General features: G+C 51.7%; 1 pseudogene; it reads right to left on the bottom strand.

Annotated features, from left to right (window-relative positions):
- LOC144762180 (solute carrier family 22 member 7-like) overlaps nt 1-20,160 on the bottom strand; it is a 136,237-nt pseudogene extending 116,077 nt beyond the window's left edge.
- Nucleotides 20,161-27,603: the final 7,443 nt, after the last annotated feature.

The raw sequence follows: 27,603 nt of genomic DNA, 5'->3' as shown, positions 1-27,603 counted from the left end.
GCCGCAGTGAGGAGGGGCTTCGTAGAAAGGGATGTGGTGAGAGAGGGACCTTCTTTCATACCCTGTGGGAATGCCCTGTGCTGCAGAATTACTGGAACCGGGTAATACGTTGCATGCAGGTGGTATGGGGGTGGTGTTGCGGCTGGAAGCGAAGAGGTACCTGCTAAACATCTGGGAACCCACTGATCTGCCGCCTTGTGGGAGGCTGTGGGCTACACCGGGCTGTGCCATTGCTAAAAGAAACATAGCTGGACAGTGGGGGGCAACGATGCCTCCGAGACTGGGCACATGGAAGACTGACATGGACTGGTGCATGCTCCAGGAGAAAACTGTGTATGTTGCACGTGGATGCCCACGAAAATGGATTGAAGTTTAGTCCAATTGGAACGAGTACAGAGGCAATATATGTGATCCCCCCAAACTGTCTCGGTTGACGAACTGCTCGCATTGTGAATTGATATGTGATGCACTGCTTTGATTATTTCTACACGATTAATGTTTCTTCTGCCTTATGTCTCCCGATGTGCACATTTGAATATAATGTATCCTTACTGTGATGACCATCATACTTTTATTTCTGTTAATAAAAAGAATTAAAAAAAAGACTGCCATGTGGAAGAGGGAGGGAACAGCACATTCTTGCAGCAAGTTACACGCTAGGAAACGGTAACGATATAAGCGATTCCTGCCTGCATCCCACAGCACTCTTCATTATTTAATAATAAATAATAAATAGGTACCGTTAGCAAACAATGTGAATGTTGTTGTAATGGTCGGAACTGGAGTACCTTTAAGAACACACGCTAAATTCGGTGCAAGCACATTACAAGAGCCGTGCAATTGAAGATTTCTGCATGTTAATGAATGATCTGGTGTCATGGTGCAATCTTCGCCATTTAAAAATCTTCTCGACCATCCCTTAAACACCTATATGTGAATGGGAGATTCCAGACTTCATGAAGATTAGCTCCACCCAGGGGCTCATACCTGCCTATGGCATAGTGTTTCATGCAGGACTCAAATTTGAAAAGGGAAAAAGGTAAAGTTATTAACCCATGGATGAGCCAAACTGCCGAATTGGATTCTGCTACGCAAAACGGTAAAGGTTCTAACTTTTTAATGTGAAACAGTGAAAACGTGGCATCTTTCATCGACATAAATTGTTGTTTAACAGTCAAATTCAAAGGCAGAAATAATAAACTCGTGTTCATGTAATCCCATGGAACACAACCATTTTTCAATGTTTGCAGAGTCCAGACAAACTGCATAACAGAACGCAATTGATTTTGCCCATGATACAGTACTGCTACATCTTCTTGCACAATATCAACCACAGATGACACACTATTATCTAGAGTGTAAATTCGGGAAGAAAGGGTGTTAATGCTATTATCTACAATGGCAAGCACTTTTTCTAAATTGGCCTGATCAATAGCTCTAAACCTAGAAGCAGCTTCAATTTGTGACAGTTTCCAAACCTCATTGTATACAGCATATATCCATCTTTTCGATCTGCCACCCACAGGACCTTTTACAAAATCATTTAAATCGACAGTGTCAGGGAGTTTGACAAATGTAACTTAACAGACGCTAAGGATGAATGTCTGAGCCAACTCTGGCGCAATTTGCCTACAGAATAGGTGGTGACTGAATGTTGAGTCTGAAAGCGGGAATCAACTCTAACCTCTGTATAGCCAGAGGTCAGACCCAGAAAACGATGTTGCCATAGCAACCAGCCTTCGGGACTAATGCTGGAAACATTAAAAGAGGAATTCCTTAACAGTGCTTGTAAGTCACTCAGGGAATAACTCGTATAATTATTCCAATGGGGAAATTCACCTAAATCAGGAAATGAAGGAACATTTAATTTTTTTAAAGTAGCCAATCCAAAGCATGTGGTTTGTGAAATAGTGTAATTCACAAACAACATATGGTTTGGGATAAGACATGCACGATGCAAAGCCTCAGTGCCTTGCACTTGCAAACTTTTAGAACCCCAAACAGATTTAAGATCAATTGTATCTCAGCACAGTGCATAGCCCCCAACAGCCAACTGGTCAATTAAGGACTTTGAATAAAGTAATTTGGTGTGGGCAAGTCTAACCTTGGAAAATGACTTTTCAGTCAACTTAAAATAAAACGTATTAGGGTTGGATTGATCAAAATCAGTAAAATAGGAAAACTTTTTCAAAAACATTTTCGAGCTGCCTTCCACTGGTACGGGACAATGATCCCACTGTGTGTAATTAACCATATTTCTAAACGAGTTAGTTTTATGCAGAAAGTGATTGCCAAAATGCTGGTAACAGTACAAATCACCATAATTCCCAGATTCCAAATATAAATCTTCAGCATCGAAAGCAGCATAATATTTCAAATCAGTAAATGAAGCCTCTACAGCTGTAATGTCCCAATCATCAGAGGGAATATTTTGTTTAACCATATTCACCATAGAAACATGGAGTACATTGGGAACATTAATAACCTCTGTGGGACCATATATCTGGAGCTTTGCAGCATCCCATACAATCCCATCTAAAATGGGCCAAGCAGTTATATTCACAAGTGTCTGGTCCCTCTTCATGCTGTGTGTAGAGGAGTGGGGAGCCAAAGTTCCATCATTCACTAGAATTGAAGTTCTTTACTCAACATAGTGTCCATTGATAAAACGGAAAAAATATACCACAAATCCTATGGACATGAACAGAAAAATTGCAATCAGCACCAGCCAAATGGAAGTCCAAGGAGGAATCATAAAATGTTTTTTAAACCAGGTAGCAAAAATTGAAACTTTTGAGGGGGTTTTAGACGTAGTTGAGCCTGTGTCAAATGAAAAACGGGATTGATTAGCCACGCGGGTCTCCAAATCAGTCGTAGAAAAGTCAGTGGGGAAGTAAATTCAGTGTCATTAAGTGGATCACCAGCAGGTTGATTCAATAAAGGATTCGTAAGTGGATTCTTTTCAATGTCAACATCAGGCCTGATGGCAGGACCTGGGGCCAAAACAGAGTGTTGCACCATTGCTGGACACGAAACCGCAGGCGTCATATTATAGAGAATCGGCCAACCTGTGTGGTTTGACAATGTCAATTGAAATGTACCTGTTTCCCTTTCATCCAGGAAGAGGAGGTAAAATTACCGTTCTTGTACCCTGCACACCAAGCACAGCAATTGGAGCTCGATAGGAAGGACCAAATTCTTTCTTGTTGTCTATCTTCTCTCTGACCAGTTCTCCAACTTGAGGTAGCCAGTCGACTACCGGAATCTGCAACGCAGCTTCAGACGTGGAGGGCAAGTGTTCCTTTGCAAGACTGTCTCTGGTCTTTTGTAGGTTCTGCAAAACATCAGAATGTTCATCTACGTCAAAGGATGCGGCTCCCGCCGCCAAGTCTAGACCATCAAGGTCCGGAACAAACATCTTGATGCCAAAGAGCATTTTGTATGGGGTCCCCCCACCCAGAGACCTTCTAGGGAGATTATTTAGTGCGCGTTGTACGCTATTGAGGTGGGTGAGCTATTCTCTGCCAGCACCTAAAACCTTCGCTGTCAAGGATTGCTTTAAGTCACGGTTCATCTGCTCCACAACACTATTGCCCTCAGGTCGGTATGGAGATGAAAGTTTTACCTGGACCCCCAATGAAGCCATGGCATCCTTGTACGCCTTTGAGGCAAACGCTAGACCCTGGTCCGAATGGAAGGTACCACACGCAAACATTCTCACAAAGACACCCAAATCCCTTACGACAGTTCTAGCATCAGCGCTCCTTTAAGGCCACACCCAGACAAAGCGCGTGCAAGAGTCAACTGCTACTAAGATGTACTTATACGCAGTATCAGAGGAGAAAGGACCACAGTGATCTAGATAAACACATGCAAGTGGTTTGTTAGAAATATACAACTGAGTTTGGGTCGGGCATGCAGCAGGACCGAAAGTGTGGGTGTTGGAGCCCGTGGCCCCAGCAGCTCTCAAAGACAAGTGGAGTGGACCCCACACTATTGTTGAACAGAAGGGATAAGTCACCTATTTGGTTGACCTTGGAACTCCCAGGAGCCCTCACAAGGTGCTTCATGTCAACAGATTGAAACCATATGTTGACAGGGCAGACAGATGAGGGACAGGAGGAAGAGAGGGACCCTGTCCCAGACCTGCTTTCTCAGAACCCTGATGATGGTTCAGTTGATGGTGTAGCCTTGGCAGACAGCCTCACTGACCAACAGCAATAGAACTGCAGACAAGTTCTACAGTCCTACAGACATATGTTTTCACTGACTCAAAGTCAGACTACCTGGTGCACTCATGAAGTGGACACTGGGGTCAGTCTGCCTGTTAAAAGTAAGATTTACAGGCAACCTGATCCTGTCAGGGACTGTATCAGGACAGAGGTCCAAAAGATGTTGGAATTGGGAGTCATTGAACCCTCAGAGAGCCCTTGGGTCAGTCCAGTAGTCCCTGTGCCTAAAGCTCACACCCAAGATGGTAAGAGAGAGATGAGGTTTGCGTGGACTACAGAGATCTCAATGCTGTCACTAGGATAGATGCCCATCCAATAACCAGTGCAGATGAAATCATAGACAGATTGGCATCTGCCAAGTTTTTGAGCACATTTGACCTGGCAGCTGGCTACTGGCGGATCAGACTAGCTGATGATGGAAAGCCAAAGACAACATTTTCAACCCCTGGTGGACATTATCAATTTTTGGTAATGCCATTTGGTCTGAAAAATGCACCTGCCACATTTCAAAGGTTGGTGAACCAAGTCCTCTCAGGTCTGGATGACTACTGTGCAGCTTATCTAGGTGATATTGCTGTCTTTAGCTCCACCTGGGAAGATCACCTTATCCACCTGAAGAATATTTTGGAGGCCCTGCAAAAGGCAGGCCTAACTATCAAGTCTATCAAGTGCCAGATAGGGCAGATTCAGGTTGTAAACCTGGGCCACCTTGTTGGTGGAGACCAGTTTCAACCATTGCACAGCAAGATCCAGACAATAATGAACTGGACAGCTCCAACCACCCAGACTCAGGTCAGAGCTTTCTTGGGCCTGACTAGGTACTACAGGAAATTTGTCGAGGGGTATGGTTTCATAGTGACACCCCTGAATGACTTAACTTCCAAGAAAATGCCAAAGAAAGTTCAGTGGACAGTCAGCTGTCAAAAGGCATTTGATGACCTGAAGCAGGCCATGTGCACTGCTCCTATTCTGCAAAGTCCAGACTACTCCAAAGAATTCATTGTTCAAACAGATGCTTCTGAGTTGGGGGTAGGGGCTGTGCTTTCACAATTAAATAAAGATGTTCAAGACCAGCAAGTAGCTTTTATTAGCAGAAGGATGACCCCTAGAGAGAAATGTTGGTCAGCTATTGAGAGGGAGGCCTTTGCTGTGGTTTGGGCCCTGAAGAAGATGAGGCCATACTTGTTTGGCACTCACTTCAAGATTCAGACCGACCATAAGCCCCTCTTGTGGCTATACCAGATGAAGGGTGAAAATCCCAAATTGCTCAGGTGGTCCGTTTCCCTACAGGGGATGGACTTTACAATGGAGCACAGACCAGGGACTGACCATGCCAATGCAGATGGATTCTCCAGATATTTCCACTTAGAACATGAAGACTCAACTGGTCAAGGTTAGTTTAATGTCCCTATGTTTTGGGGTGGGGGGGTTGTGTAGGAGAGTAGGGTCTGCTTCCTATGGTCACCCCCAATTTTTGCTGTGATTCTCTGGTTTTTCGACTTCAGTGTGGCTGTGGTCCTGCTAATCAGACCCACAGCCCAGCTGTTCTCTCTCTAAATTGATACCTTGTACTTTAGGTACATACCAGATCGGTTACTGGGTCACCCTTGTGAGCCCCTGTATATTGTACCATAGGTACCCAGGGCATAGGTGCATCCAAGGCCTACCAGGGGCTGCAGCATGTATTGCACCACCCCTGGTTTGCCTTCCAAACTGACACCACAGGTCTGTTCACACAGTCTGGGTAAGGTGGTGTAATCACCCCTTACTTAGATATAGTATACCTATATCTATCTTTACATATGGACAAATATAAACCTATAAGCCACTCCTATGGTAGGCCTCAGCAATCCTGGAGGCAGAGTGCTTGGTTTTATGTGAGAGGGTGCCCTAGCATGAGCTGAGCCCCTCTGCAGCTTTCGTAACCATCTCCTTATAGCTATTTTATGATATAGCCATACCATATACTCTTAAGTGCATTATAAACTTCGCGTTTAATGCTAACTTTAGTTTGGCTTTATCAAAACATGTTGTGTAAGGTGTCAAGCACTTTGGAATACTACCCCCCCCACACTTATTCTGGCAGCGGGTGTAGCATTCCACCCTTCTAGAGGGAAAAGACATGTAGGTTACAGCTTTACCCGGTTAAAGTTAAACAGAGCCTCAGCATCACAAAATGGATGCTGCTGCCACAGATACGAGTCTGACCTCCTGCTGCTGGACGAAACTCCGGCAGGGGAGGACTGGACAATAGGTTTGCTGTGCAGGGAGGTGCTGCCACTTCTCCAGACAGGGGTTTTATATATTGGGGCAGGGAGGGCTTCATTCAGTGACTGCATCTAGACACTGCCTGGGGCACACAAGTTGCTCCATGCATAGCCCGGTTCAAACCAGTTGCTGGGGCACTCCAGCCCCCGCTCTGGCGTGAAACTGGACAAAGGGAAAGGGGTGTAACCACCCCCTTCTCAGGTCCACTCAGGTAATCCTGCCCCCTTTCTTAGTATAAGTATAGGAGCTGTGTCCCCAGGACTTTAGATTATCCTGGATGAATATTTGAAAGACATATCTTGGACCTTCGACATTCCATTTTGACTGCAAGACGAAAGACATCTCCCTTGTAATGAAGGAGTGACCACCCTGTGCATACAGGCACCAACAGCAACTTCGCCGGTCTGCACTTTCAATGGCTCCCGTTGGAACCCGAAGACTCTGTGACTCAAGAACTGGACTTCCAGACTTCTCTGACCCGACCCACATCCACAGCAAAGCTGAGACACGTGGCGGACACGAGAAAAGTGGGACCGGACATCTTGGACTTCCTGCATTTTGCTACCTGCTCTCCTTTCCTGAAGCCTCAGTAAGTTGTGCATTGGGCTATGAGAAGCCCCAGCTGCGAGCACCATTTGCACTGAAGCCCAGGCCCCCACACTCCGCAGGTGTCCCATGGACCTCGCCTTTGCATTTGAGCTCGATTTGTCTTCCCAGTTACTTGCCCGCTAGCTTGTGAGCCCCCTGAAGACCTCCCTTTGAAATTAACTTGCTTTCCTGGTTGCTTCAGGCTTGTTCCAGCTTCCCTGGAAAGGAGAAGCACCACAGACTTTGCTGGTTTGCAACATAGCCAATCTCAACATCCTGTGTGGGTTTCAGTTGCCAAGGCTTGTTGGGTCCAATCCGGATACAAACACCGCAGTTATCTAGATCCATTGTGGGCCAGCTAGAATCCAGTTCCTGGCCATCGTCGATCCCTCCTGGACCTCGTGGCTGAAGAGACAAACTCACCTTCTTCACCTTAATGCACCTGACATTACCTGGTTCCTACCTGTTCCTGGTACCTTCCTGGTCACTGGCTAGTGACCCAGACTCTGTCCCCTCTGCTTTCAGGTTCTTCACATCTCCGATCCACCCTTGTATGCACCCGGACACTTTTCCTCTGATCATCTGCAGCACTTCTTTGCAGCTCTCCATTGAAAACGACGATGAAACCCAACACGAAAAGACACCTATGCACCCGGCTTCCCTGGGTGAGGTAACACGAGTACTCCGGTGCTCCCGTGGGTCTTGACTCTCGAAGTGTCTTAGTTTAAAAGGGTTCCATACTAGTCCATCCGGAAGTGTCCTTAAATTGTGTATTTGTAACTTCTTCGTTTCTCATATAAAGTCAATGGTAACCCGTTGCTGTGTTTAGACACTGCACGCGTCTCCCGTGGGCCTCCTACATCCTAATCTTTGGTTATTTAGTGTAGCCCCAGCAATTCCACAGGCCCCAGACCTGCTTTCTAACTCTCACGTGGTACTCATACCCCTTTCTTAGTATATGGTTTGTGAGGCCCCTAGGGCACAACGTATACCGTGCAACTTATCGTATATTAACTGTGTGACTTGTATTGTATTTATACCTCTGACCCGATAAAGAGTGCAGAGGGGTTGTGTTTAGGTTAAATACATATAGATTTGATATATACCTTGTGTGGTGTCCTTATATTTGGTATTCAAGGGATTATATATGGTAAAACAACTTGCTTAACTCGCCTACTGAAGTCTTAGCCTAAAGACTGCTGGTCCATGCTACCACTAGGATAGCTTTCTATAAGGTTAACTTTACAACCACCACCAATAAGGGTCGATTAGACTGGTGCAAGGTGCCCACTAGAACTAGTGGACATCATTTGCCAGGCTAACTTCTCACAAACCTTAAATAAAATTCCTTGTTGGATGCTCTGTCAATTGTTGTGTTGTCCTGAGAATGACCATGCAAATTCTATTTGGTTGAAACGCCGTTGACGCTTATCTTTGGCACTTACTCAAGAGGATGCATTAATTACCACCCCTGGTTTGTGTATTGTCCGATCATTGTTCTTTTTGTTTGCATTTATCTGCCTCTGCCATTGTTTGTTCTGTTTACACCGGCAATTGTGTTCCCTGATTTTGTTTTTTGTGTAACTGTGTGAGCACCGTTAGTCTATGATGGTATTGCATTTTGTATGTTTGTACTATGGTCTTAGTAAAAAGCGTATATATAATTTGTATGGGTATCTTTTTTTGTGATATATATTCCTTTGTGATATGATTTTTTCACTGTATTTCATTGTTGTATTCAGTGCTTTAAATGGGAAAAAATAAGTGCAGGTACTCATTAATATGAGCTAGAGGTGTGGTAAGTGGGCGGGGCTAGGGGCGGGGCTAATAGCAGCATATGATGATACATAATGAATTCTGTAGTTGCAGCCACTGTCAAAACACATGAAAAATATGTTTATGTAAACAAAACAGGTTAACTCATTACACAAAATGAAATCCAAACAGGATGATATGTGAACAGTTCCTCGTTTTGTAATATTTGCTGCTTTTTAATGCTATACTGTTATTTGTTGTTGTTTGGCACAATACTATCTACTCTCAAGCGTACACACACACACACACTCACACTCACACGCACAGACACACACACACTCACTCACACGCACAGACACACACACACTCACTCACACGCACACACACACACACACTCACACTCACATTCACTGTAAAATCTCCTGAGTGTCCTGATTGTCTCCCTCGTTCCCTCACTTTTCTCTCACAGATAAACAGGCACACACAAGTGTGCAAGCACACAGACATAAGCAAACCTGCACAAAAAAGTCTCAGGTGGGATTAAAGCCGTTTTAAACTCCTTACCTCCAATGAGTTTCTAAATTGCCTCTGTCCATGTGCTACCTTCATACCTGTGTTTGCGCAAATGCACACAATAGTGGGAATGTGATTAACAGCACAGGGCCTAAATGCCCCCCCCGCTGTCGATACAGTGTGATGGTGAACACAGGGACATCATGCAAATGATCCTATGCTGAATAGTCAACAGCGGCTTTGCTCAGGACTATAGAAGTGCCGTGGCTGTTACATAGGTTCTAACCATGACAGCCTAGTGCTCACCGGCACTAGCAGCCAGTGAGCCTACCTTTCATGAGTATTGGTACTCTCCTCCGCAGTAGAGAAGAGCCGGTACTAACAGGGATAAAAATAGGAAGTGCTGGTACTCAGTACCTGTGAGTACCGGCCCATTTAAAACAATGCCACTGTCCTTTTCCCTACGACAAGGCTCTTCCTGGGTCCATGCCTTTACATCGGCATGTCCTCTCCGTTCGCCTCTTATCTTTACCCAGCCTCTAAGCTTATCTCTCTGGTTCTGCTCCTCTTCCTCCCACCTTTTGCTTACTCTCTCCACAAGTCTTCAATTTCCTCACTGTTTTTTCCCCCTACTTGTCTCCTGTTCTCCCCTCCATGCTGTACTTATCCCCTAAGTTTGCCATCTGGCCAGTATTTTGTTCTGCAGTGTGTGTGCAGGTGTGTGTGTGTGTGTGTGTGTGTGTGTGTGTGTGTGAATTATAAGAAATGCACCAGAGTTATGACTTTGCAGAAATGTGTGTTTAAAAAAAATACCATTTCCAAGATGATGCATGAATACAGAACTTGACAAATATCTGGTATTTTTTTCAGAAAATAAGTGGCAATCCGAACATCACCTGTCACCCCACTTCTTTACATTCATCCCACCTCTGCTATGTTCACCTCATCTTTATCCCCAACCAAAGCCATTGCCAGTTGTCCTGGAGCTCATTCCTAGAGTGCGGCAGCTTTCCCTGCTGTTCATTGCCCTGTGCTATAGGGCAGGGCTACCTTCACACCCATTGAGCCAGTACTCAGGTCAGTCACTGGTATCTTGTAAATACAGTGATGAATGTTGGAGGGGATCACAAAGAGGAATCTCCAGCAGGGACTCTGCAAGTGGCTTGGCGCGCTTACAAGCACCTGAGAAGGAGAGCGGCTTCTACCCTGTGCTATAGGAGAGGTATAACAGCCTGCAGTCCCGTCTATTAGGGTTACCGGTATTCTCTCTGACTAATGGGAAGTGCCGGTACTCAGGGTTGGATTGGGATTAAAAATCGGCCCGGGCACGCATAAAAAAATCGGCCCACATTTGCATAATGCATTCCCTCAAATCACTGTTTTCAGCGTCGTTTTACATAAAAGGGAGGGGGGGAATGCACGCATCAGTTTACACTAGTGAAACTCACCTGAAAACAAGTGAGGCCACGTCTGCTTAGGCCCCCTGCCCCGCTCAGTATGCCTACATTAATGGACCGGCCCAGCAAAAGAAAAGGTGGTGACACCTGTACCTGTTGCTGCTATACGGGAGGTAATGAGCGTGAGTGCCCATCTCCCTCCAGAAAGGCCACTCAGACACCCACTGGTATAGTCGAACAACAGACACACCGCCCAAATCGGCCCCCAGGCTGCTCAAAAAAGCAGCCTTCAGGTTGAACTCGGACCTCGGCCCCTCGGGCATTGCCCGAATGTCCCCGTTACCAATCCGACGCTGCCGGTACTGATGGCCTGAAAATTCAGAAGTGCCGGTACTCAGTACCGGTGAGTACCGGCCCATTTAAAGCACGGGTTGTATTATATTTATGTTTTGTATAATCATGTACCTGAACCTTTGTTGGTATTATAATTCTGAAGGAAGAGCTGGCACTCTCACCTGCCACTCTCACCTGGCACTCTCACCTGCCACTCTCACCTGCCACTCTCGCCTGGCACTCTCGCCTGCCACTCTCACCTGGCAGTCTCACCTTCCACTCTCACCTGGCAGTCTCACCTGCCACTCTCACCAGCCACTCACCTGCCACTCTCACCTGGCACTCTCACCTGCCCCTGGCACTCTCACCTGCCACTCTCACCTGGCACTCTCATCTGGCAGTCTCACCTGGCACTCTCGCCTGGCACTCTCACCTGGCACTCTCACCTGGCACTCTCACCTGCCACTCTTGCCTATCACTCTCACCTGCCACTCTCACCTGCCACTCTCACCTGGCACTCTCGCCTGCCACTCTCGCCTGCCACTCTCGCCTGCCACTCTCGGCTGCCACTCTCACCTGCCACTCTCGCCTGCCACTCTCACCTGCCACTCTCGCCTGCCACTCTCACCTGCCACTCTCACCTGCCACTCTCACCTTGCACTCTCACCTTGCACTCTCACCTGTCACTCTCACCTGTCACTCTCACCTGCCACTCTCACCTGCCACTCTCACCTGCCACTCTCACCTGGCAGTCTCACCTGGCACTCTCACCTGCCACTCTCACCTGCCACTCTCACCTGCCACTCTCACCTTGCACTCTCACCTGGCAGTCTCACCGGTCACTTTCACCTGCCACTCTCACCTGGCACTCTCACCTGGCACTCTCACCTGGCACTCTCACTTGGCACTCTCGCCTGGCAGTCTTACCTGGCACTCTCACCTGGCAGTCTCACCTGCCACTCTCACCTGGCACTCTCACCTGCCACTCTTGCCTGGTACTCTTGCCTGGCACTCCCACCTGGCACTCTCACCTGCCACTCTCACCTGGCACTCTCACCTGCCACTCTCACCTGGCACTCTCACCTGCCACTCTCACCTGCCACTCTCACCTGACAGTCTCACCTAGCACTCTCACCTGGCACTCTCACCTGGCAGTCTCACCTGCCACTCTCACCAGCCACTCTCACTTGCCACTCTCACCTGGCACTCTCACCTGACTGTCACCTAGCACTCTCACCTGCCACTCTCACCTGGCACTCTCACCTGACAGTCTCACCTAGCACTCACACCTGGCAGTCTCACCTGCCACTCTAACCAGCCACTCTCACCTGCCACTCTCACCTGCCACTCTCACCAGCCACTCTCACCTGCCACTCTCACCTGCCACTCTCACCTGCCACTCTCACCTGGCACTCTCACCTGGCACTCTCACCTGGCAATCTCACCTGCCACTCTCACCTGCCACTCTCATATGGCACTCTCACCTGGCAGTCTCACCTGGCAATCTCACCTGGCACTCTCACCTGCCACTCTCACCTGCACTCTCACCTGGCAATCTCACCTGCCACTCCCACCTCCCACTCCCACCTGCCACTCTCACCTGGCAGTCTCACCTGGCACTCTCACCTGGCACTCACCCATAGGGAGAGTTGGTGCTGACCTACTCTTGTATTACCTGCAGTCGCTTTCCTCTGTAATATTAAATTCTAATGCATTCCTCCAGTGTTAATTGTGTGCAAACTTACAAAGTGTTAAGAGCTGGCGTACGCCTCCCCCTGTATTAACCACAGATGCTTTCTTTCATAATATGAAACACCAGTGCACACTTCCAGAACATTAATTCTGTGCACACTACAGGAGTACGAAGAACTTGCAGACGCCTCCGCTGCAAAGACTGCGCTTCTTTCCTCTGTAATATGAAATACTGGCCCACACCTCCAGAGTACCAATGATGTGCACACTTACAGAGTATTCAGAACTGGCAGACGCCTTCCTTGTATGAAATAGGGCTGGGCGAAATTTGCGTAATCGCGTTACGCGACTCTCTGTAAAACGATAAAGAAATCGCCGCGAACACGCAGAAATTCGGCGAACACGTGGAATTGCTTGTTCACGACGCTTTTTTACTGTTCGCAATCACTGTTTGCGTGCTCGGGGAGAAATAGCTTGCGTCGACGCATTCGAGAACGCGAACAAGCAAAAACATTTGCGAAGTCACAGAACGCAGAATTTTGTGCACTTTCGCGTTCTCCGCGGAACGCGAAATTACCCAAATTCTGCAAATTCCGCCGGCGGAATGGAATTTACCGCACAGGCCTAGTATGATACATGTACCCTGTTCATTCATACACTGGCCCTCATTGAGGTGGTTTCATTTGTATTCAATAATGCATGAATACTTTTAATATTTCACTCATGGCTGCTTTTCCCGCGCTCCCCCCTCTGACTGATTAGGACTGTCACCGGCTCTTACCTGGGTGGCGATGGTGGAGGTGAACTGGGAGCGGTCGTAGGCCCACCCGTGCTGGCAGCCCTGCAGGGAGGAGGCGTTGGGGGGCTTCCAGGTGGAGGTGATGGGTGGTCTCCAGGTGGAGGTGTTGGGTGGTCCCCTGGTGGAGGTGTTGGGTGGTCCCCAGGTGGAGGTGTTGGGTGGTCCCCCTGTGGAGGTGTTACGTGGTCCCCCTGTGGAGGTGTTGGGTGGTCCCCAGGTGGAGGTGTTGGGTGGTCCCCAGGTGGAGGTGTTGGGTGGTCTCCAGGTGGAGGTGGAGGGTGGTCCCCTGGTGAAGGTGTTGGGTGGTGGTGTCCAGGTGGAGGTGTTGGGTGGTCCCCAGGTGGAGGTGTTGGGTGGTCCCCAGGTGGAGGTGTTGGGTGGTCCCCAGGTGGAGGTGTTGGGTGGTCCCCCTGTGGAGGTGTTACGTGGTCCCCTGGTGGAGGTGTTGGGTGGTCCCCCTGTGGAGGTGTTGGGTGGTCTCCTAGTTGAGGTGTTGGGTGGTCCCGCTGTGGAGGTGTTACGTGGTCCCCCTGTGGAGGTGTTGGGTGGTCCCCAGGTGGAGGTGTAGGGTGGTCCCCAGGTGGAGGTGTTGGGTGGTCCCCAGGTGGAGGTGTTGGGTGGTCCCCTGGTGGAGGTGTTGGGTGGTGTCCAGGTGGAGGTGTTGGGTGGTCCCCAGGTGGAGGTGTTGGGTAGTCCCCTGGTGGAGGTGTTGGGTGGTCCCCCTGTGGAGGTGTTGGGTGGTCCCCAGGTGGAGGTGTTGGGTGGTCCCCCTGTGTACTCCTTGGGTCTTCTCCAGGTGTAGTTCTCCAGCAGGTGCCACTGGGGCTCTCTGTACATCTTGCAGGAGCTGAAGGTCCCATCGGGCCCCCTGGGGATGCTGACGAGGAGCCGCTCTGCCTATCTGAGGGTCCCAGACTCACCCTGAACAGAGAGGGCGCAGTGGTGGGGGGGCACCGCCGCCAGGAAGTTGTTCAGCATGAGGTGGGGGGGGAGGCTGCTGAGTCCGAGGGCCACGAGCAGCAGAACGAGGGCCTGGAACCTTCCAAAGCCCCCCGCCTCTTGCAGGAGGTCTTCAACCTTCATCCTTCCCGGGCAGACTGGGCCGCACCAAACAAACCCTGCAGTCGGTTTTATAATTGAACCGTATTTGAGTTTTTGCTGGAATGTGTTTCTGTCCCGCCTGATGCGCGGTACTTGCAGTCTGATGGTGTGGGGGGCGGGGGCCCCCTCTGCTTGCAGGACTCGCTCCTCTCCCTAGAGCTGAGTGGTCGCTCCCCAGTGTCCCTCTGAGATATCTGGTATCGTTTTGGCGCTTTGCTTTACATAATTGCAACTTTATTTGTGCCTGCTGCCTGCCTGATCGCCACTGAGCTAACTTGCACTTTAATTATTTATTTGGCTGACTCGAGCCTGTTTGCGCATTGTGCCGCTTTGCTCCCACAACTGCATAATTATTTGTGCCTGCTGCCTGCCTGATCGCCGCTGAGCTTACCTGCATTTTACTTAACTATTTAAAGTTTATTTCCACTCGGTTTGCGCGTTTGCTGTGCTCCCCCCTCCGCCTCCATTTTGTTTGTTGTTGTGCTCATCTTTAGCCCGCCCCGCCTCCCAGCTGAGACGCCCTCCCACTTAGTAGAACAGCGCTTCTCCACCTGAAGACGCCGTGACTCGCTCCTCTCCCTAGAGCTGAGTGGTCGCTCCCCAGTGTCCCTCTGAGATATCTGGTATCGTTTTGGCGCTTTGCTTTACATAATTGCAACTTTATTTGTGCCTGCTGCCTGCCTGATCGCCACTGAGCTAACTTGCACTTTAATTATTTATTTGGCTGACTCGAGCCTGTTTGCGCATTTTGCCGCTTTGCTCCCACAACTGCATAATTATTTGTGCCTGCTGCCTGCCTGATCGCCGCTGAGCTTACCTGCATTTTACTTAACTATTTAAAGTTTATTTCCACTCGGTTTGCGCGTTTGCTGTGCTCCCCCCTCCGCCTCCATTTTGTTTGTTGTTGTGCTCATCTTTAGCCCGCCCCGCCTCCCAGCTGAGACGCCCTCCCACTTAGTAGAACAGTGCTTCTCCACCTGAAGATGCCGTGACTCGCTCCTCTCCCTAGAGCTGAGTGGTCGCTCCCCAGTGTCCCTCTGAGATATCTGGTATCGTTTTGGCGCTTTGCTTTACATAATTGCAACTTTATTTGTGCCTGCTATGTTCACCTCATCTTTATCCCCAACCAAAGCCATTGCCAGTTGTCCTGGAGCTCATTCCTAGAGTGCGGCAGCTTTCCCTGCTGTTCATTGCCCTGTGCTATAGGGCAGGGCTACCTTCACACCCATTGAGCCAGTACTCAGGTCAGCCACTGGTATCTTGTAAATACAGTGATGAATGTTGGAGGGGATCACAAAGAGGAATCTCCAGCAGGGACTCTGCAAGTGGCTTGGCGCGCTTACAAGCACCTGAGAAGGAGAGCGGCTTCTACCCTGTGCTATAGGAGAGGTATAACAGCCTGCAGTCCCGTCTATTAGGGTTACCGGTATTCTCTCTGACTAATGGGAAGTGCCGGTACTCAGGGTTGGATTGGGATTAAAAATCGGCCCGGGCACGCATAAAAAAATCGGCCCACATTTGCATAATGCATTCCCTCAAATCACTGCTTTCAGCGTCGTTTTACATAAAAGGGAGGGGGGGAATGCACGCATCAGTTTACACTAGTGAAACTCACCTGAAAACAAGTGAGGCCACGTCTGCTTAGGCCCCCTGCCCCGCTCAGTATGCCTACATTAATGGACCGGCCCAGCAAAAGAAAAGGTGGTGACACCTGTACCTGTTGCTGCTATACGGGAGGTAATGAGCGTGAGTGCCCATCTCCCTCCAGAAAGGCCACTCAGACACCCACTGGTATAGTCGAACAACAGACACACCGCCCAAATCGGCCCCCAGGCTGCTCAAAAAAGCAGCCTTCAGGTGGAACTCGGACCTCGGCCCCTCGGGCATTGCCCGAATGTCCCCGTTACCAATCCGACGCTGCCGGTACTGATGGCCTGAAAATTCAGAAGTGCCGGTACTCAGTACCGGTGAGTACCGGCCCATTTAAAGCACGGGTTGTATTATATTTATGTTTTGTATAATCATGTACCTGAACCTTTGTTGGTATTATAATTCTGAAGGAAGAGCTGGCACTCTCACCTGCCACTCTCACCTGGCACTCTCACCTGCCACTCTCACCTGCCACTCTCGCCTGGCACTCTCGCCTGCCACTCTGACCTGGCAGTCTCACCTTCCACTCTCACCTGGCAGTCTCACCTGCCACTCTCACCAGCCACTCACCTGCCACTCTCACCTGGCACTCTCACCTGCCCCTGGCACTCTCACCTGCCACTCTCACCTGGCACTCTCATCTGGCAGTCTCACCTGGCACTCTCGCCTGGCACTCTCACCTGGCACTCTCACCTGGCACTCTCACCTGCCACTCTTGCCTATCACTCTCACCTGCCACTCTCACCTGCCACTCTCACCTGGCACTCTCGCCTGCCACTCTCGCCTGCCACTCTTGCCTGCCACTCTCGGCTGCCACTCTCACCTGCCACTCTCGCCTGCCACTCTCACCTGCCACTCTCGCCTGCCACTCTCACCTGCCACTCTCACCTGCCACTCTCACCTTGCACTCTCACCTTGCACTCTCACCTGTCACTCTCACCTGTCACTCTCACCTGCCACTCTCACCTGCCACTCTCACCTGCCACTCTCACCTGGCAGTCTCACCTGGCACTCTCACCTGCCACTCTCACCTGCCACTCTCACCTTGCACTCTCACCTGGCAGTCTCACCGGTCACTTTCACCTGCCACTCTCACCTGGCACTCTCACCTGGCACTCTCACTTGGCACTCTCGCCTGGCAGTCTTACCTGGCACTCTCACCTGGCAGTCTCACCTGCCACTCTCACCTGGCACTCTCACCTGCCACTCTTGCCTGGTACTCTTGCCTGGCACTCCCACCTGGCACTCTCACCTGCCACTCTCACCTGGCACTCTCACCTGGCACTCTCGCCTGGCACTCTCACCTGCCACTCTCACCTGGCACTCTCACCTGCCACTCTCACCTGCCACTCTCACCTGACAGTCTCACCTAGCACTCTCACCTGGCACTCTCACCTGGCAGTCTCACCTGCCACTCTCACCAGCCACTCTCACTTGCCACTCTCACCTGGCACTCTCACCTGACTGTCACCTAGCACTCTCACCTGCCACTCTCACCTGGCACTCTCACCTGACAGTCTCACCTAGCACTCACACCTGGCAGTCTCACCTGCCACTCTAACCAGCCACTCTCACCTGCCACTCTCACCTGCCACTCTCACCAGCCACTCTCACCTGCCACTCTCACCTGCCACTCTCACCTGCCACTCTCACCTGGCACTCTCACCTGGCAATCTCACCTGCCACTCTCACCTGCCACTCTCATCTGGCACTCTCACCTGGCAGTCTCACCTGGCAATCTCACCTGGCACTCTCACCTGCCACTCTCACCTGCACTCTCACCTGGCAATCTCACCTGCCACTCCCACCTCCCACTCCCACCTGCCACTCTCACCTGGCAGTCTCACCTGGCACTCTCACCTGGCACTCACCCATAGGGAGAGTTGGTGCTGACCTACTCTTGTATTACCTGCAGTCGCTTTCCTCTGTAATATTAAATTCTAATGCATTCCTCCAGTGTTAATTGTGTGCAAACTTACAAAGTGTTAAGAGCTGGCGTACGCCTCCCCCTGTATTAACCACAGATGCTTTCTTTCATAATATGAAACACCAGTGCACACTTCCAGAACATTAATTCTGTGCACACTACAGGAGTACGAAGAACTTGCAGACGCCTCCGCTGCAAAGACTGCGCTTCTTTCCTCTGTAATATGAAATACTGGCCCACACCTCCAGAGTACCAATGATGTGCACACTTACAGAGTATTCAGAACTGGCAGACGCCTTCCTTGTATGAAATAGGGCTGGGCGAAATTTGCGTAATCGCGTTACGCGACTCTCTGTAAAACGATAAAGAAATCGCCGCGAACACGCAGAAATTCGGCGAACACGTGGAATTGCTTGTTCACGACGCTTTTTTACTGTTCGCAATCACTGTTTGCGTGCTCGGGGAGAAATAGCTTGCGTCGACGCATTCGAGAACGCGAACAAGCAAAAACATTTGCGAAGTCGCAGAACGCAGAATTTTGTGCACTTTCGCGTTCTCCGCGGAACGCGAAATTACCCAAATTCTGCAAATTCCGCCGGCGGAATGGAATTTACCGCACAGGCCTAGTATGATACATGTACCCTGTTCATTCATACACTGGCCCTCATTGAGGTGGTTTCATTTGTATTCAATAATGCATGAATACTTTTAATATTTCACTCATGGCTGCTTTTCCCGCGCTCCCCCCTCTGACTGATTAGGACTGTCACCGGCTCTTACCTGGGTGGCGATGGTGGAGGTGAACTGGGAGCGGTCGTAGGCCCACCCGTGCTGGCAGCCCTGCAGGGAGGAGGCGTTGGGGGGCTTCCAGGTGGAGGTGATGGGTGGTCTCCAGGTGGAGGTGTTGGGTGGTCCCCTGGTGGAGGTGTTGGGTGGTCCCCAGGTGGAGGTGTTGGGTGGTCCCCCTGTGGAGGTGTTACGTGGTCCCCCTGTGGAGGTGTTGGGTGGTCCCCAGGTGGAGGTGTTGGGTGGTCCCCAGGTGGAGGTGTTGGGTGGTCTCCAGGTGGAGGTGTAGGGTGGTCCCCTGGTGAAGGTGTTGGGTGGTGGTGTCCAGGTGGAGGTGTTGGGTGGTCCCCAGGTGGAGGTGTTGGGTGGTCCCCAGGTGGAGGTGTTGGGTGGTCCCCAGGTGGAGGTGTTGGGTGGTCTCCAGGTGGAGGTGTTGGGTGGTCCCCCTGTGGAGGTGTTACGTGGTCCCCTGGTGGAGGTGTTGGGTGGTCCCCCTGTGGAGGTGTTGGGTGGTCTCCTGGTTGAGGTGTTGGGTGGTCCCCCTGTGGAGGTGTTACGTGGTCCCCCTGTGGAGGTGTTGGGTGGTCCCCAGGTGGAGGTGTTGGGTGGTCCCCAGGTGGAGGTGTTGGGTGGTCCCCAGGTGGAGGTGTTGGGTGGTCCCCTGGTGGAGGTGTTGGGTGGTGTCCAGGTGGAGGTGTTGGGTGGTCCCCAGGTGGAGGTGTTGGGTAGTCCCCTGGTGGAGGTGTTGGGTGGTCCCCCTGTGGAGGTGTTGGGTGGTCCCCAGGTGGAGGTGTTGGGTGGTCCCCCTGTGTACTCCTTGGGTCTTCTCCAGGTGTAGTTCTCCAGCAGGTGCCACTGGGGCTCTCTGTACATCTTGCAGGAGCTGAAGGTCCCATCGGGCCCCCTGGGGATGCTGACGAGGAGCCGCTCCGCCTATCTGAGGGTCCCAGACTCACCCTGAACAGAGAGGGCGCAGTGGTGGGGGGGCACCGCCGCCAGGAAGTTGTTCAGCATGAGGTGGGGGGGGAGGCTGCTGAGTCCGAGGGCCACGAGCAGCAGAACGAGGGCCTGGAACCTTCCAAAGCCCCCCGCCTCTTGCAGGAGGTCTTCAACCTTCATCCTTCCCGGGCAGACTGGGCCGCACCAAACAAACCCTGCAGTCGGTTTTATAATTGAACCGTATTTGAGTTTTTGCTGGAATGTGTTTCTGTCCTGCCTGATGCGCGGTACTTGCAGTCTGATGGTGTGGGGGGCGGGGGCCCCCTCTGCTTGCAGGACTCGCTCCTCTCCCTAGAGCTGAGTGGTCGCTCCCCAGTGTCCCTCTGAGATATCTGGTATCGTTTTGGCGCTTTGCTTTACATAATTGCAACTTTATTTGTGCCTGCTGCCTGCCTGATCGCCACTGAGCTAACTTGCACTTTAATTATTTATTTGGCTGACTCGAGCCTGTTTGCGCATTGTGCCGCTTTGCTCCCACAACTGCATAATTATTTGTGCCTGCTGCCTGCCTGATCGCCGCTGAGCTTACCTGCATTTTACTTAACTATTTAAAGTTTATTTCCACTCGGTTTGCGCGTTTGCTGTGCTCCCCCCTCCGCCTCCATTTTGTTTGTTGTTGTGCTCATCTTTAGCCCGCCCCGCCTCCCAGCTGAGACGCCCTCCCACTTAGTAGAACAGCGCTTCTCCACCTGAAGACGCCGTGACTCGCTCCTCTCCCTAGAGCTGAGTGGTCGCTCCCCAGTGTCCCTCTGAGATATCTGGTATCGTTTTGGCGCTTTGCTTTACATAATTGCAACTTTATTTGTGCCTGCTGCCTGCCTGATCGCCACTGAGCTAACTTGCACTTTAATTATTTATTTGGCTGACTCGAGCCTGTTTGCGCATTGTGCCGCTTTGCTCCCACAACTGCATAATTATTTGTGCCTGCTGCCTGCCTGATCGCCGCTGAGCTTACCTGCATTTTACTTAACTATTTAAAGTTTATTTCCACTCGGTTTGCGCGTTTGCTGTGCTCCCCCCTCTGCCTCCATTTTGTTTGTTGTTGTGCTCATCTTTAGCCCGCCCCGCCTCCCAGCTGAGACGCCCTCCCACTTAGTAGAACAGCGCTTCTCCACCTGAAGATGCCGTGACTCGCTCCTCTCCCTAGAGCTGAGTGGTCGCTCCCCAGTGTCCCTCTGAGATATCTGGTATCGTTTTGGCGCTTTGCTTTACATAATTGCAACTTTATTTGTGCCTGCTGCCTGCCTGATCGCCACTGAGCTAACTTGCACTTTAATTATTTATTTGGCTGACTCGAGCCTGTTTGCGCATTGTGCCGCTTTGCTCCCACAACTGCATAATTATTTGTGCCTGCTGCCTGCCTGATCGCCGCTGAGCTTACCTGCATTTTACTTAACTATTTAAAGTTTATTTCCACTCGGTTTGCGCGTTTGCTGTGCTCCCCCCTCCGCCTCCATTTTGTTTGTTGTTGTGCTCATCTTTAGCCCGCCCCGCCTCCCAGCTGAGACGCCCTCGCCCCTCCCCCTCCACCATCCATATATGACAGGTGTTTTCGCGCGCAGCGTTCACGCGCAGCGACCGCGCCCCAGACGCGCCGAAGGTGCGCCAAAGGTAAGCCCGTCTACGCCTGGACCGCGCCCAGCGCCAGACCCCCTGCTCCTCGCGCTGCCCAGCCTTCCCGCATTACCTACGATGCCGCCACCCTCCTAGCCCTCAACCCCGGTCGCGCCCCCAACTGCGTCCAAGCAGCTCCTGGACACACCCATGGACCTTTCTCCTGCTACTCCTGCAAATTCAGCGGCACCGACAACATCTCCGCTACGACCACACCACAGATTCCCGACCCCAACCACCTACAATGCATCCTTCTCAACACCCGCTCGGTCCACAGACACGCCATTGACCTATGGAATCTACTAGACACCATCTCTCCAGACATCGCCTTCCTAACGGAAACATGGATGAACGCTTCCTCCGCCCCAGACATCACCATTGCCATCCCTGAAGACTATAAGATCACTCGCAAAGACCGTACCGGCCACACAGGAGGAGGAATCGCTATCGTCCATAAGAAATCAATCCGCATCTCAACCAGCTCTGACGCCAACCTCGCCAACTCCGAACACCTTCACTTCCAGATCCACATCGACCCCAAGACCACACTCAGAGGCACCCTCCTCTACAGACCACCAGGACCCCGCGCAAAATTCAGTGAAGACATCACGGACTTCATCACTCCACACGCGCTCCCCTCCAAAGAATACATCCTTCTGGGAGACCTCAACTTTCACCTTGAAAAGATCAACGACCGCAACACCACCACCCTCTTGGACAACCTCGCCAACCTCAGACTTAAACAGCTGGTCACTTCCCCCACCCACATCGCAGGTCACACACTCGACCCCATCTTCACCTCCAGCAATCATGTCTCCTTCAGCCACACTACGGATCTCCTCTGGACTGACCACAGCTGCGTTCACTTCACCTACAACAAGCCAAAACCCACCAACCACCTCCAACCAACTCTGCAAAGAAACTGGAACAAAATCACCACCGACCAGATCTCCTCATCGCTCCTTCTAAACACCCCAGCCCACTCCTCTAACCCAAACCAAGCCGCCGCCAACTTCACCCTATGGTTATCCATCACCGCCGACACCTTAGCACCACTGAAAAAACGTCAAAGCAAAACTGGCAACAAGAAGGCCTCATGGTTCAACGATGATCTTAAGGAGTCCAAGAAACTCTGCCGCTCCCTTGAAAAGGCCTGGAAAAAAGACCCAACCACCAGCACCAAGGACGCCTTCAAAAACGCCACCCGCACTCACCACCAACTAATCCGAAAGGCCAAGAAAACAGCATTCAAAGATCGACTTGACAACAACGCCCACAACAGCAAGGAACTTTTCAACATCGTCAAGGAATTTTCCAATCCCTCGGCCAACTCCAACGACATCACCCCCTCTCAAGCCCTCTGCGACTCCCTAGCCTCATTCTTCCACAACAAGATTGCAGACATCCACAACAGCTTCGACAACCAACCCGGAGTCCAACCCACCCAACCATATGTTGAACATTCTCCCCCCTTGAACACCCTTAACGACTGGAACCCAATCTCCACTGAGGACACCATCCGCCTGATGAACTCCATCCACTCAGGATCCCCCACAGACCCATGTCCTCACCACATCTTCAACAAAGCAGACTCCGTCATAGCACCGCACCTCCGAGACGTCATCAACTGCTCCTTCAACTCCGCCACCTTCCCGGAAAACTAGAAACACGCTGAACTCACCGCCCTTCTGAAAAAACCCACAGCGGACCCCACCGAACTCAAAAATTACCGCCCCATTTCACTCCTTCCATTCCCGGCCAAAGTAATCGAGAAAGCTGTCAACAACCAGCTCGCCGCTTTCCTTGAAGACAACAAATCCCTCGACTCCTCACAATCTGACTTCCGAGCAAAACACAGCACTGAGACCGCCCTCATCGCAGCAACAGACGACATTCGAACTCTACTGGACAATGGAGACACAGTCGCCCTCATCCTCCTCGACCTCTCTGCAGCATTCGACACAGTCTGCCACAGCACCCTTTTACAACGCCTCAGTAACATCGGAATACAAGGAAAAGCACTTGAATGGATCACCTCGTTCCTCACCGGAAGAACCCAGAGAGTCCGCCTCCCACCATTCAAGTCCGAGGCCACTGAAGTCATCTGTGGCGTACCACAAGGATCCTCACTCAGCCCACCCTCTTCAACGTATACATGAGCCCCCTCGCGGCCATCGCCCGCCAACACAACCTCAACATCATCTCTTACGCGGATGACACTCAACTAATCCTTTCTCTCACCAAGGACCCTAGCACCGCCAAAACTAACCTACACGAAGGAATGAAAGAAGTTGCTGAATGGATGAAACACAGCCGTCTGAAACTGAACTCAGATAAAACAGAAGTCCTCATCCTAGGTACATCCCCCTCTGCATGGGACAACTCTTGGTGGCCGGAAGCCCTTGGAAAAGCACCCATCCCGACAGACCACGCACGGAACCTAGGCGTTGTCCTGGATTCTTCACTTTCAATGAACAGACAAGTCAGCGCCGTATCCTCATCCTGCTTCAACATTCTTCGCATGCTCAAAAAAACATTTCGCTGGATCCCCACCGAAACCAGGAAAACAGTCACCCATGCTCTGGTCACGAGCCGACTGGACTACGGAAACACCCTCTACGCAGGTACTACCGCTAAACTCCAGAAGAAACTCCAACGAATCCAAAACGCATCAGCCAGGATCATATTAGACATCCCGTGCAACGAACACATCTCTGGTCACCTGAAAGACCTCCACTGGCTACCCGTCAATAAGAGAATCACTTTCCGACTGCTAACCCACGCACACAAATCACTCTACGACATCGGACCAGAATGCCTCAACTCACGACTGTCCTTCTACGCCCCCTCCCGCCAACTACGTTCTTCCAGCCAAGCCCTCGCCACTGTACCTCGCATCAACAAGACCACCATGGGAGGCAGATCCTTCTCATACCTGGCTGCTAAAACTTGGAACTCACTCCCCACTTACCTTCGCCTTACCCAGAACCACCTAGCATTCAGAAAGCAACTTAAAACGTGGATATTTGACAAGTAATCCTCCTCCCCTTCCTAAGCGCCTTGAGACCCTCTGGGTATGTAGTGCGCTATATAAATTCTCTGACTTGACTTGACTTGACTCAGGACAGTAGGACAGTGTCACTGCGCCCCCTGGTGGCTGCTGGATGCTGTTTGCTCCTCTGGGCTGCAGTGTCTTCGAGGCGCTTTACAAGTCACCGCAGAGGAGTAAGACCCTGATTACAAGTGTCCTGGAGAAGTGAGGGCAGACAGTGCACACAGCCTCTGACCCCTCAGTGAGGGCAGAGAAGTGAGGGCAGACAGTGCACACTGCCTCCGACTCCTCAGTGAGGGCAGAGAAGTGAGGGCAGACAGTGCACACAGCCTCCGATCCCTCAGTGAGGGCAGAGAAGTGAGGGCAGACAGTGCACGCTGCCTCCGATCCCTCAGTGAGGGCAGAGAAGTGAGGGCAGACAGTGCACACTGCCTCTGACCCCTCAGTGAGGGCAGAGAAGTGAGGGCAGACAGTGCACACAGCCTCTGACCCCTCAGCGAGGGCAGAAAAGTGAGGGCAGACAGTGCACACTGCCTCTGACCCCTCACTGAGGGCAGACAGTGCACACTGCCCCTGACCCCTCAGTGAGGGCAGAAAAGTGAGGGCAGATAGTGCACACTGCCTCTGACCCCTCAGTGAGGGCAGAGAAGTGAGGGCAGACAGTGCACACAGCCACTGACCCCTCAGCGAGGGCAGAGAAGTGAGGGCAGACAGTGCACACTGCCTCTGACTCCTCAGTGAGGGCAGACAGTGCACACTGCCTCCGACCCTTCAGTGAGGGCAGAGAAGTGAGGGCAGACAGTGCACACAGCCACTGACCCCTCAGCGAGGGCAGAGAAGTGAGGGCAGACAGTGCACACTGCCTCTGACTCCTCAGTGAGGGCAGACAGTGCACACTGCCTCCGACCCTTCAGTGAGGGCAGAGAAGTGAGGGCAGACAGTGCACACAGCCTCTGACCCCTCAGTGGGGGCAGAGAAGTGAGGGCAGACAGTGCACACAGCCTCTGACCCCTCAGTGAGGGCAGAGAAGTCAGGGCAGACAGTGCACACAGCCACTGGCCCCTCAGCGAGGGCAGAGAAGTGAGGGCAGACAGTGCACACTGCCTCCGACCCCTCAGTGAGGGCTGAGAAGTGAGGGCAGACAGTGCACACAGTCACTGAACCCTCAGTGAGGGCAGAGAAGTGAGGGCAGACAGTGCACACTGCCTCTGACTCCTCAGTGAGGGCAGACAGTGCACACAGCCTCTGACCCCTCAGTGAGGGCAGAGAAGTGAGGGCAGACAGTGCACACTGCCTCTGACTCCTCAGTGAGGGCAGACAGTGCACACTGCCTCCGACCCCTCAGTGAGGGCAGAGAAGTGAGGGCAGACAGTGCACACAGCCTCTGACCCCTCAGTGGGGGCAGAGAAGTGAGGGCAGACAGTGCACACAGCCTCTGACCCCTCAGTGAGGGCAGAGAAGTCAGGGCAGACAGTGCACACAGCCACTGGCCCCTCAGCGAGGGCAGAGCAGTGAGGGCAGACAGTGCACACTGCCTCCGACCCCTCAGTGAGGGCTGAGAAGTGAGGGCAGACAGTGCACACAGCCGCTGACCCCTCAGCGAGGGCAGAGAAGTGAGGGCAGACAGTGCACACTGCCTCCGACCCCTCAGTGAGGGCAGAGAAGTGAGGGCAGACAGTGCACACAGCCATTGACCCCTCAGCGAGGGCAGAGAAGTGAGGGCAGACAGTGCACGCTGCCTCTGACTCCTCAGTGAGGGCAGACAGTGCACACAGCCTCTGACCCCTCAGTGAGGGCAGAGAAGTGAGGGCAGACAGTGCACACTGCCTCCGACCCCTCAGTGAGGGCAGAGAAGTGAGGGCAGACAGTGCACACAGCCTCTGACCCCTCAGTGAGGGCAGAGAAGTCAGGGCAGACAGTGCACACAACCACTGGCCCCTCAGCGAGGGCAGAGAAGTGAGGGCAGACAGTGCGCACACTGCCTCCGACCCTTCAGTGAGGTCTGAGAACTGAGGGCAGACAGTGCATACAACCACTGACCCCTCAGCGAGGGCAGAGAAGTGAGGGCAGACAGTGCACACTGCCTCCGACCCCTCAGTGAGGGCAGAGAAGTGAGGGCAGACAGTGCACACTGCCACTGACCCCTCAGTGAGGGCAGAGAAGTGAGGACAAGGAGATGACGGACGGAGTGCTAAAACTTTTAAGACCCTCACCCCCAATTACAGATCTGGGTTGAATCCATCATTATTTTACTCACTCCGTCTCCCCCGTTCAGACATGGCCATATGCAAATCAGTCTGACCCTGTGCCTAATGGGAACAGTCCAGCATGAACTGCCAAGCCAGGTCAGGTCCTCCCTGGACTGGAAACAAGGATACTGGGACTGTTTTTTTTTTTTTTTGGTTTTGGTGTAACAGCCCTCTTCAGCCCGGCTTGCTTGAATCCAGTGGCAGAGTGAGCAAGGGACTCACGTCTGAGCATACCCTGCCAACTTATGGCGGCCAAAAGCGGTATTCTGGCTGAAGACGGCTGGAATGCCTGAAACCGGTCCTCGGAAGCTTGTTTCCGGTCCAGGGAAAGCATGGCTTGGCAGTTCGGGCTGGACTGTTCCCATGAGGCACAGGGTCAGACTGATTTGCATATGGCCATGACTGAACTGGGGTGGCGGAGTGAGCTAAAGAACGGTGATGGATTAAACCCAGATCTTTTGACTGGGTGTGAGTGTTTGATTGGTTCAGATGCTCCGTCCATCACCACCCCCTTTTGTACCGCTTTGGCCGCCATAAGTGTTGCAGAGTATGCTCAGACGTGAGTCCCTTGCTCACTTTGCCACTGGATTCAAGCAAGCCTGGCTGATGACGGCTGTAATGCCAGAAACCAGTCCTCGGAAGCTTGTT

This window comes from Lissotriton helveticus, chromosome 6, assembly GCF_964261635.1.
Source record: "Lissotriton helveticus chromosome 6, aLisHel1.1, whole genome shotgun sequence".
Classification (NCBI taxonomy): domain Eukaryota; kingdom Metazoa; phylum Chordata; class Amphibia; order Caudata; family Salamandridae; genus Lissotriton; species Lissotriton helveticus.
Note: the sequence above shows the minus strand (reverse complement) of the source record. Positions and strands in the feature narration are given on the sequence as shown.